At 39.7% G+C, this 12,550-nt stretch overlaps 1 protein-coding gene across 1 annotated transcript in view; it reads left to right on the top strand.

The window, feature by feature from the left end:
• Positions 1 to 12,550, top strand: part of elmo1 (engulfment and cell motility 1 (ced-12 homolog, C. elegans)) — a gene marked incomplete in the record, with an annotated part of 60,099 nt that overhangs the window by 17,487 nt on the left and 30,062 nt on the right.

Here is a 12,550-nt window from a genome sequence, read left to right as displayed (position 1 = left end):
GTGTGTGTGTGTGTGTAATGCAGGGGCATGAGCCTGCGTTTTTCCCAGAGGAAAGCAGGGAGAGAAATGAGTCTCAGCTCTACACCGACTGTCATCATTCAGTTGACCTTTCAACAGAGAAACTATGAAAAACCTGACACTAATGAGGATGTTGGAGGGTGTGTCTGTGTCTCTGTAACGTTTTATCAGTTTTGATAGCGTGGTATTTGAGTCAGACTAATATTAGAAACTGTGGTGCATTATTTCACCAATAACTCGAAGTGTAACAATGACATTTCAGTCAGTTTTTTTCTCTGTTCTAGATATGAAGTAACTTTACAATATATTTTAGTGGCTAGCGATGGCATTGTCAGTCGTCAGTTGGTTCGCCCATTACTTTAGTCCAGACGATCGATTGCCATTATCTATGGTCCCCCGAGGATGAAGCCTACTGACTTTGGTGAAATTTGGTACAGATATCCATTGTTCTGTTTGGTGTTCCCCTTTTCATCTAGCACCAGCATGATGTTGACATCTGTGCATTTTAGTAAAAACTCTTGACAGCCATACAACTTTTTATACAGAAGCCAGTTATATTTATATATATATTTGTTATATTCACATGGCTGATTAAGACAGTGTGACAGTGAGACAGCATGCTCAGGTAAATGGAATTCATCCATCAGTAAATTTACCATTTGCGTTTTTCCTACTGAGACATGTCAAAATGACTTCTATGAAAAAGGCCTTTTGGATGAGTTGTTGTGAGTTGTTGTTTGTTACGGAACTTTATGCCTATGTCTTAGACTCTTAGTATAGTCTTGTATTGTTGAACATTAACAGCTTTCATTTGAATCGTGTGAGTAATCTTAAGCCTAAGTGCTGCTGGAGATGCAAAGGGTGCAGGAGCTACTGTAGGTGATAAAGCTGTCGAGGTAGCTGTACCCTTTTGAATGTGTTGAGTGCAGCGCAAAACCATGACGCAAAACTGCTGGTGGAAACTTCATTAAAGCAAACCAGAACACAAGCACTCTGTAATTCTCCATTTAAAAGACATGGTTATCTTTCAGTTTCTATAAAATAAAAAAAAACAGTCCAAACCCCTGGTGCAGGAAAAAAAGGTTAATTTCAGCTTTTTTTTTTTTTTTTTTTCACGTTTCTTCTCCACACCCCTTTGTGGATAAAGGCAGAAGAAAGAGACAGCGGATTAATGGTGACGGCGATGACGTTGTAGTGGCTCATTTGCGCTCTCCACGTGTGTGAAATGCCAGTATGGCTCTGACAGAGGCCAAACACTCTCTTCTTGTTTTCTCACGGGGATGAAACACAGAGGGATTCTGCATTTGCCGGTGGCTGCTGAAGTTGCCTTTCTTCCCTGCTTGCCTCTTGAAGCTCTCTTTCAAGCTTAATTTTTCTCACTCTTCTGTCCTTTCAGGCTCCCTCTTTTTTTCCTCTCTGTGGGTCTAACGAACATCTGTCCCTCTCATACTTGTAATCCTTTCGCATGCTTTCATGGTTTGATTTTCTTTCTTTTTTTATCCCGTGCATTTGATAAAAATGACACCAATACACAAGCAAGTAGCATCTTAACTTAAAAAAAAATACAAAAATAACAGAGAATACACTAAACAATCTGGCGTGACAGTTGTTTCAGTGCTCTTTCAGGTTGGTGGATTTTCTTCCATTCTACTTTTCCATTTAACACTTTGCTTGTTCTGAGATGTTTGGTTGTTGTTGAGATATTTTATATATATATATATATATATATATCTATATTTTATTTCTATGCAGATGTTGTCTGGAGAAAGGAGTTTAGGGCGCTTGCTTGGTTGAATCAGCTGTCAATGCTGCTAGATGATTCTACATAATTCATAACACTATCCAGGTGTCACTCTCTCTGTCCTCTCTCTGTTTCCCCTCTCTCTCACTTTCTTCCATTAATTCTGTTTCTCTCTCCCTCTCTCTCTCTTGCATTTCTCATTGCCCCGGTTCAGATCCTAAAAGATTAATTGTCCCACCATGTTTCTGCTGCTACATGCGGCTTAATGGAATCTGCGTCGTTGAGGCGCCAAGCCATGACTTTTCAGACTCTCCTGTTTAAGCTGGTCTATGAAATATTTATAAAGTTATTTAGAAAAGGGTCAGGCATGGTGAGTAATGGCCCTGCTTGGTGATTCACGGTGTGGCATCTCATTGCTGAGATGGAGATCTGGGTGGCGAGCTGTGGCAGGTCCGGGCATGGACACACACACACTCACATGCTAACAGACACACACATTAAACTAAAAAAGAGACCACGGCTGTGCATGTACAAGCACAGGCAAACGCAGACAGAGGAAGGTCTGGGCAAGTTCCACACTGACAGTCACATGATGTCCTTATATTTGTAACTGTCAAATATAAATATAAGCCAAGGTCAGAACAAAAGGCCATGTTCAGCACCACAGACAGCTCCATCTGACATCTTAGCTCATGGGCATGAGTATTCAGGTCCCAACGCAATACCGACATGGCTGAATATTTGGACTGATATTATTTTTTTTAAGTGTATTTTTTATTCTCAAGGACATTGCTATGGGTTATATCTTTCTTTTTACTTGCTTAGTTATGAGCCTTGAATCAGGAAATTATTCTGAGACAGAATTGTATGGTCTGAACTAAAGATGAAGCATTTTCAATCTGCAACCCAAGCTGAGTGAGCTTAATTTAGGTGCTGTATATGATATTTTTTTTACATAGATTTGATCAGTTTGTCCTCCTCATATAAGATTATGTTTTTGTGTTATTATTAATGGCATATTTGTTGTAGAGGATCCAACTACCTCCTTTGATTCCTTTTCAGTTTGTCTGTTTTGTCTTTGGCTTTTGACAACAGCAAATAAAACTGTACTGTATGTCACATCACCTGCCATTACAAGAAAACCTAAAGCTCTGTCTGTGCTGGAAGAACGCCCCAATAATCCTGTACGAAGTAAGCCTACAACCTATTTTGGGTCACAAGTTGATACGGTCAAGAGCAGGTGATCATCGTCTTTGTAGGCACTGCTATAATGTATATGTCTCTATGTCATAGGTGTGTGTGTGTGTGTGTGTGGGTGTGTGTGTAGTTGTGTGTGTGTGTGTGTTGGTACGCGAACGCACCTGGTGGTTGGAGTGTGTTGTTGTATAGAGATGCCCCAAAACCTGGCAGGTGTTTAATGAGTCATCCAATTCATTAACTGAAACAACCTCCCACTGTAATTTGACATGCCATGCGTTTCCCGCTGTGCTTCCGATAAACAACGACCAACCAAACCTCTGTCCCACTCATACACACAGACCACCACACACACACACACACACACCCACACACACACACACACACACGTGATGGTGTTTGGACTGGCCCATAGTGTGTAATCTGAAGATAGTAGGTTTTACACATACTTGACACACTTCATGTCATGGGTAATAGAATGTCATGTCTAGCCGTGGCCAGTTAACATTGGTGTGAGAGAAGTAAATAGCAGTTGAAAATGTCATTCTCCGGTTATCAGACTAAATGTGCTCATGTTTTCAATCAAAACCGGGTAAAAAATTAAATAACGTCTGTTAATTCTAAATATTTACATCGACAATTTTCTTGAGCTTGGCAAATGATAAGATACAAACATGTTTTTTTTCAGTATAAACATTATACATTCTTTGGTCACATACTGACAGCACACACTTTATAACCAAAGGCAGTTGAAGTTTTTCTAACAAACATCATTTTTTGTGTTTGTTAGGTCGTGCTCCTAATTAAGCAGATTGTCCCAGCATACGCTTGATTGTGTGGGTCTAAAGAGTATACTGGAGGACTGCAGAGAAGTAGAATATTCTTTTTCGAGACATTTTTGCAGACATTAGAATTTGTTTTGTTTACCTTGAAACTTTGTAACCCAACATGATATCAAGCAACTTTTAGTGCCAGTTGGTTCTGCATAATGATACTAAAAAAAAAAAAAAAACACCTTTCAAGCCGATGGGGGTTAGTGTTGCAAACTAAATAAGACTTTGAGTATCGCTCTGAAGGATTAGATTGCATTTTGACCCACCTGAGAGAACACATGCTGGCAAGGACATTTGCATATCCAGTAATTATATGATACCAATAGCCAGTTGCTCAAAGGCAAAATACTGAACAAGAAATGTGACTTTGTAAGAGTTTTTGGCCTAATAAATCTGTGTTCATTTTCTTGTATCCTGCTTAAATGTTTTTTCAACACGAACAGAGGCATGCCGAACTTTATATTGCATCAAAATGTACCTTCATGATATGTTGTTTCCTGATTCATTTATCAATTTTTCATGGGGGCTCCTCTGTAAACAGTTTTCCCACTAATGAAGGTATCAGTTCGCCATTAAAATTGATGTCCGAGATCAAACATTAGTATCCTAACATTAGTGTTCGCTAAAATGAAACTGATCCCATTTAAAAAATGACTTGTTAAGTCTCAAGGTTTTAGCGCTAAATCCCTCACCTTGTGAAATCTCCTTCCAATGATCAGAACGAAGCGGATGATGGATGAAGGGAGGAAAGGCCAAGCGTAGAATTCCAAGTATCCCTCCAAGTCGTGACATGCAGAATCTATTTGGCAGTCACAACCGACTTCACACAGTTTGTTCAAGTGCAGTCCTTGTGTTAAAAGGGGGGGAGCGTTCTTCGGGTTTTCCACTTGTAGCCTCGGGCATACACCACAAAAGGTTTTTAAATTGGTGCACAGTAACCAACAATCCTTTGACAGATGGGCTGCTTGAGAATCTTCGAGTTTTGCAGCATTCTTGGATTTTATGTTAGACTCCTGTTCCCTGTCCAGCTTCTCAGCAAAACCCTTGTGGACTTAGTGCGAGGGGGGGGGGGGGGGGGGGGGGAGTGGGGGGTAAAACGCAACCCGCCGATGACAGCTGCCCAACTCCATTTTTCAACCCACACATACCCTCAATAATTTTTATTATTATAATTTTAATGTTTTTCCCAAAAGGTCCCTTACTAGCAGACCTTGTCAACGGTGAAATCAGATGTACAACACAACACAAACACACAAACCTATATAAACAGTTTTAAAACCTGCTGAGGAAATTGAACAACAGGAAAAAGTTTGTTTTGGGTAAATTCCTTTTTAATAGTGTGTGATATTTAGTGTATAATTCAACATTTTAATGAACTTTTATGGCATATAAAGACAATTATGATATAGAACAGAACAAATCTAGGCACATAAAAGTACAAGTAAAGCACAATGCAAATATACATTTCTTTATGCAAATTACATGAATTAATGAAAATAGAAATTCCATTGATAATTATTATTCCTTGGGATCACAGATTAAAAAGAAGCGATGTCTGTGATTGATTGATTTTTGATTGAAAAATTTGGTAAAATATTGGTTTCGAGTCTTCCCGTGGCTGAACCATCCTTCAAGTAAATTCCTCAAATACATTTACATACATTACAATACATTTGATCACTCCTTCACCTCTTAAAGGTCCAGTGTGTAACATTTAAAAGGATCTATTGCCAGAATGCCAGGTATGTTTTTGTTATTGTATGCTGAAAATAAGAATCATTGTGTTTTTGTTACCTTAGAAAGTTGAACCGCCATGTTTCTACAGTAACTCAGAACGTACAAACCAAACACTGGCTCTAGATGGGGCCTTTTCGCAGCAAAAACTCACAACTAGATGCAGTTGCACAAGCCTCATTGTATTGAGAAAATATGAGCGTGTGAAAGCAGATGTACTGGTAAATTTGTTGGGTTTGTGTCTCAGCCCAGAGCGCTGATGGATTCGCAACATGCCTCCCTCAGTCTCATTTTCCTATCTTTCCGTCTGCAGCTATCCGTCGCTCTCCCTCTGTCCCCTAATGCATCTTGACCATTGTTGGGGACTCTGCATGCTAAGATGATCGGGTTACATAATTAGAAATCACAGAGGAAAAAAGGCTTTGACATTTCCCTGTTTTCATCCTTATTAAGTCACAGTTCTTCATATGCTTCTCTTCCTCCCTGAAATGAAATACGTGTTGTAAATAAACTCAAAATAGATAACAAAAATACTAATACTGTGGACAAATATATAATATTTATTTTATAAAGCATTATACAGCTCTCGCTATGCCTATTTTTATCTTGCTTTTCAGTTTGAACCAGTGACCTCATTCTCCTTGCATCTTTGCATAATGATCATTAGTTTCATGGTAGAGATCCTCGAATTAAAAGAGCGAGTAAACCCAGTAGCCCTGCTGGTGTGGCCCAAACATTATACAACTGATTCATCATTTCACATTTCACGGATTACACACTACATTTTAAGGTGACATACTTGGCTCAGAATCTACCACAACAGGGCTAGCAAGATGTTAATTAGCCAGTCCCTGCAGGCTGTTTTGTGGATTGTTGCGGCCTAAAATGCCTGATTTTATGGAAGCTTTTCTAAGAAACTGTGTGTTGTGATGTTTGTTTGTTGTTTTTTTGCAATGAAATAACAGGAGAAAGGGACAATTTGTCGTATAATTGATGTAAAATTGAAGGCAACGTGTTCCAGTGAGATTAAAATCCCGCTTTAAGCTGTGTGAGTCTTACCTTTATGTGTTGTGTGTGGATTCACGTATTAAGAGAACTAGATAAAGAATTCCAAGATGGTGCCCCATTTAGCCCCAAAAAGTGACTCACTGGAAAATATGCTGGAAAACTTTTTTTAGGATTGACAACTACCTGCGCATATTATAGGCAAGAAAATATTTTTGTGATACAGAACGTTTTTATTGGACCTAGTGGCTCAAAAAACAAAGAGTAATTTTGTGTTTTTGACACTGAGAAAAAAAATCCAATCTTATTTGTTTTCCAGTCTTTTCATTTCTATTGATTGATCAGGGGAAAAAGTATCTCTGGGCCCAAAAGTCTCACATACCTGCAAGCACATCTTAGCATGTTCCTGGGCACATGTATGACATAGCTTCGAAATATCAAGTAGATGAAAGTGAGCTACATAACAGTTTTTTTCCCCAATTAGAGCAGCACAGTCAGTGAAAATGAAAATAGATTGGTTTTCTTTAATAAATTGCATTTCTATAAGCTTATTTTAACCTTAGATCAGCCTTGCGTGCATTACCAGTATGAGTACATTGATGCTCTGATGTTGTTTGCTGTAGCATGAGTAGTACACAGTCGGCTTGCTAAGTCATCTAGCCAGCCATGGTTTGCATCTCGGTGTGCCTGCTGCCTTGGCATCCTGCACACACGCAAACAGTGACTGGACCAGAAAGATGGTGCTGACGCTGCTCACTGGACACACACACACTCTCCCCTTGTCACAGTTGGACATCAGGGCATGCTGGTATTGTAATTAGAGTGAGTATGACACTTTTCACTGCGTATTCATCATGTGGCATAGCTGCAAGGTGACTCTGGGGGTCGCTTTGCTTACTTTGTGCACACTCATGGACACATATACACACAAAAAAATACACACTGGACCTTGACAGATGTCAGGGTGGCATTCAGCCCTCACATCTCTCTCACTTTCTCTCACACATACAGAGATACCCACACACAGCTGCACACACATACACAAGCTTAGTCACCTCTCTCGTCTGCAGAACTCATCTGTGTGGTGGCCAGTTGAGTAATTAGCTCTTAGTTGACGTCACAGAGCCCTCACGTTGAATGGACTTTGAGAAGAGCGTGATAGGCGACAGCTGTCCCACAATCAGTCACGCTTACATTCACATACACATGAAACGGAGTCGCACACTCACTTCAGGGAGGTAACATTGACCCCTGACCTCAACCCAGCCACACACATGGCTGGAGAGAAAATGAGAGGAGAGAACTCTGTATAGCCTCTGAGTTTTCATGCCTTTTATGAGGATATTGCGTGATGTTTTTGAGCCGATGTGTCTAATTTAGTCTGCAACCAACGACTTGGAACTCCTCTCAGCCTACAGAGCTTATGACAAGTTCACTTCATAATATCATTCCTACCGTAATTACGAGCAACCGAGGCAGAAAAACATTAGCCTCCTGAGTTGTAACTCCAAATCATAAATATTGTGACTTTGGAACATCTCCCACTTGACAGAAAGACTTTGCAAAATGGTTGCAAAGCTACCATCAGACAGTTACATCTACCTAAAATCCTTTCTTAACACTAATACAATAAATTCAGCTCATTTAAAAGGAGCTACACTACATTTGTGTGTATCTGGTTTTACATGTCGATGAACTGTTCTAAGTGCACAACACACCTATTTAAAAGATGTGAATGCAAAGATAGCAGTGAGGGTAACATGGAAATTCATTGTGCATGTAGTATTACCATGGACCAAGGGTTTTTTGATTCTGCATTAGAAACATATACAAACTTATATTCCTGTGTGTGTGTGTGTGTGTGTGTGTGTGTGTGTTTCGTTTTTTGGTACCTCAAGTCTATGTCTTTTGAACAGTTTTCTTGACCCTTGAGCTAATTAACTTAATTCCTCACACTTTGTTTGGGACTAGTGCTATAACAAATAGTCTATTTCAAATAACTTTAAATAAAAAATGATTTGTTGGTTCCAACCAGATTTTCTTGAGTATATAATTTAATTATTTCATTTTGGACTGTTAGTCAAAATGAACAAGACAGATCGATAAACAGACAGTAAAAATAATCTGTAGTTGCAGCCCTGTTGTGACACTATGCCTTTCAGCTTTCACCCTGCTAGTGTCCCTGAGCAAAAACTTCTACTCCCTGTCATGTGCTGAGGGAAGTTGTGTAGTAGTTCTTGCAGTGTCATGACAAAGGCCACCAGTTGTACCACCAAATTGTATCCATTTGTCATAATTTTGTAGTGACATATGGTCATAAAGTATTGCACCGAAAAGAATCAAGTTCTGCTGATCCATGTGGGCATATGGTCCAGCATAACCTAAACTGGTCATCACAGTTTCCTGTTACCTACTTTATGGGGGGTGCAGGCACTGAACATCTGGCTGTGCAGATGGATGAAAAGCATACAGGACAAAGAAAACTCATTATAGCCCATTTTCCATCCATTAGTTCATCATCAATTGTGTGCTATGGACCCATATGCTTGGCCAAAAAGAGTGATAAATTGTGACTTAAATTGAGAGAGAGTTCATATCTCCCCTGCTGTTTCATGGCGTGTCATCCAGCTACAAGCAGAGTTCTGTGTGTGTGTGTGTGTGTTGTGTGTGTGGTGTTCTGTGTGTGTGTCTGTGTGTGGTCTGTTGTGTGTTTGTGTGTGTGTGTGTGTCCCATCTCCATGACCATGTTAGCCTGCCTCTGGGAGAGAAAGCTGTTTCACACAGAGAGGTTTTACATAACCCGTTTCAACCAATTAAGAGTCCAGTTCACAGTGATTCAGAGGTGCTTAACCTCAGGTTTCTTTGCTGTTTTGGGGATGTGGGTCATGGCCTGATGTCGTTTTCAATATGTATTAATTTTAACATAGAAAAAGAGAATTTCTAGTAATAACAGGAATGGAAAAAGACCATAAAAAAGTGCTGAAGAAAACTCCCATTCAGTAATGAAGCGGTTTTCCATTAGCTGCAAACACAAAATACCTTCTTTACGCTGTGTGTTTCAGTTCTTTCAATCATGGATATGCTCATGCTGTTGCTGCTAACGATAAAATAGCTCTTAAGGTTAAGAGTCCTAAGGTTAAAGGTGTCCTTTCATAGATGAGGTCAGCAGATTTTCTGGTTCCCAGGCTAGTCCTCTGAAGTATTCTGTATCTTTATATATTACTATATCTATTTCTTACTTAAACTTTATTGAGCAATGCTGTAATTCTCATCCATATGTCATCTTATAGAAAGACATTGTTATGAGGTAGCATTACTTGCCCAGAGCCCTTGATGTGAAGACAGTAATAGCAGTTTGTGGTGTTGAAAGTAGTTTCCTAATGGTTTTCCTGTTGTCAGCTTTACACAGACACACACATATATATACACACAGAGCCTCAGATTAAGGTCGTGTGAAGCCTAGCGATTTAGGGCAAGAGTAGCGAGGAGCTTGGTGTTTCTTTTTTTTCCTTCAATACAGACCTTGAGTACAGCCAATCCAGCTACTAAGCCCCATCAGTCAGTGTGATGTGTGGTACACTGTTGTATTGTATAGTAGATGTTTTTATTATTAAAGAAAAGGAAAAAAGGCTGGTTTTAGGCTTAAAGCAATAGTTACCTAATCACAGTAACATGACTTTGCTCTCACACAGTGCCATGTCCATTCAGGCAGATAATTTTAAGTGCATTTGTGCAGTGGTGAGAGTGATTCAGTCTTGACATTTCAGCTAGCTGAAATCAGCGGCAATGCTGAAAGAGGAAGTACTGTACCCCCCCCACACACACACACACACACACATATAGACTATTCTTCTGCAAAATCTATACATTCAAACAACTGGTACTTCTTAAAAACTCAATTCAATGTAGTGCAATCTGAAAGTATTTCTGTGCATTTAATTTGAAGTTGAACAGCAAATGTGCTGACTTTCAGCTTTGATTTGGGGATATTTGCAGCCATGCAGCCACATTTAATGAATCAATGTTTTAATCGTTTGCTGTTCTCATTTACAAGGGTAAAAATTAAATGTCTATGAGTCATTTTAAATCTAGTGTGCTGTAATACAACAAAAACTATGGAAAACACTGTCTTCACACAGAATTCACTGTATGTTCAAGACTACTATTACATATTATTATGTTTTCGTCTCAGGAGTCTGCTCAAATGCAGAGTAGCTGCAACCAGATCTCCCCCTCTTAAATTATTTCCTCAGCATGGATAAATTATGTTTGTTTGATGAAATATTCAGTGATCCACACTCTGTAACCATTTGGGTGCGCTGGCAATAGGAGTATTACAATGCAGAACACTGTTTGTGAACTATTTTTAACATCAACATGCTGTAATGTTTTTTTGCCTCATTGCTGTGCTGCTTTAGGTCCTGCTGAGCCCTGCGAGAGCTAATAAAACTGTCTACAACTCAGCATGCCTTGCTAAACCTCAGGATGGAGAAATTTCTGCAGAGCCACATGAGACTGCTCACTGTCTGTATCTCCTAAATGTTCCTTGACATGTAATTCCCCTCACCTTGCCACCTCGGGGCTCTGTTAGTCTCAGAGGTCACTTCAAACTTCAACCTTCCCAACAACTTTTACCAGTCGGCCAAAAAGGGTATTTGATTGAGATTTTTTTTTTTTTTTTAAATTCACCATTTCTTTTTCATCTCTTTCCTGTTTTTTCTTTCTTTTTCTGTCCCTGAGGGAAATGTACTGTTGACTAAGCCAGTCAGCATCTGTTTTGGCTCACCTCCATTAGTTTCCTGATTGACTACCGGTACCGGTAGCACATCCCCCCCGGATTTCTCCACCTCGCCCTCCTCTTAATCTCCCATCCATCGCTCCAAATCAAGGCTCAGGTCGCTGTGCCCATGGCCTGCGGGCATCACTCATTATACTGTGAAGTTTCAATTGCTGCCTGACCCCTTACATCCAATTTCATGGCTGCTTGTGGTGGGCCAGTGCCCCTGCTGCTCTGCTCTGAAGCTCTTTAAATGAACCAACCTTTGGCTCAAGGCTGCCACTCATCTCAGCAAGACGACGCAAGGGAGACGAATTTGGTTCAAATGAATGTCAAGCCTTGTTATTCTACCTCTTGGTTAATATGGTTTAGGGACTCAAGAGCCCTGGCGTTCCCTCTTTCCTCTCATTCTTATTTCAAACACACCCTCACACAAATAGTGGGATTGAAACGCTTCAGTGCACTGCTAATAAAGAAAATAAACCACCTCTGGCTTTGGAAAATGAACAATCTCAACTTAATCCAGTTGGGAGAGTGTTTGCTGGTCACAATTTGACTCCAAGGGATATTATTTGTTTGAAGTTGACAAGGAGCTAAATCTTCAATAACACACAGTTTGTTGGTGAACTGTATCTCATTCTCAGCGGTTGTTTCTATGAAATAACCTATAAACACACCACCTTTCTGCAGTGTCTGTGATGCAGAATCAGAAAATCACTCCAATAAATGGTCTGTCATTTCTCATACTCTGTACTCCTTATCTTCTGGATTCAATTTAATATGAATCTAGCCTGATTTAATCTTTGAATCTAAAGAATCTCAGAATGATCGTGTATGATCATCAGAAACATTTGTCAAACTTTTGAGCATTTCCGCAGCAGGTATTTGACTAGATGACATTTTCTAGCAAAGTGATGTTTACTTGCAGTAGCTGTGTGTGTGGGCCGCTTGTCCCTGTTTTTTTGCATTAGTCTTGGTGTTCAGGTCCAGGCTAGGGGCCACATTCCTTCAGGCCCAATTACATATTTATAAATTGAAGGCCACCATATGGCATGAGTCGCTCACTGGAGGAGAAAAGTAAAAAGTAAATCGCTGGCCAACTGGCTGTTCTTTTATGGATGGATGTCGGTATATGAGGATATGAGTCATGGTCAGGCTTGTTGGGATTAGATTGATTGATAACATAACAATGGTGGTGTTATACATTATTATTATTATTATTACTATTATTATTAATAATAATAA

This window comes from Morone saxatilis, unplaced genomic scaffold (genome assembly GCF_004916995.1).
Source record: "Morone saxatilis isolate NCDOM2014 unplaced genomic scaffold, NCSU_SB_2.0 Contig9, whole genome shotgun sequence".
Lineage (NCBI taxonomy): Eukaryota > Metazoa > Chordata > Actinopteri > Moronidae > Morone > Morone saxatilis.
This window is presented reverse-complemented; position numbering and strand designations above follow the sequence as displayed.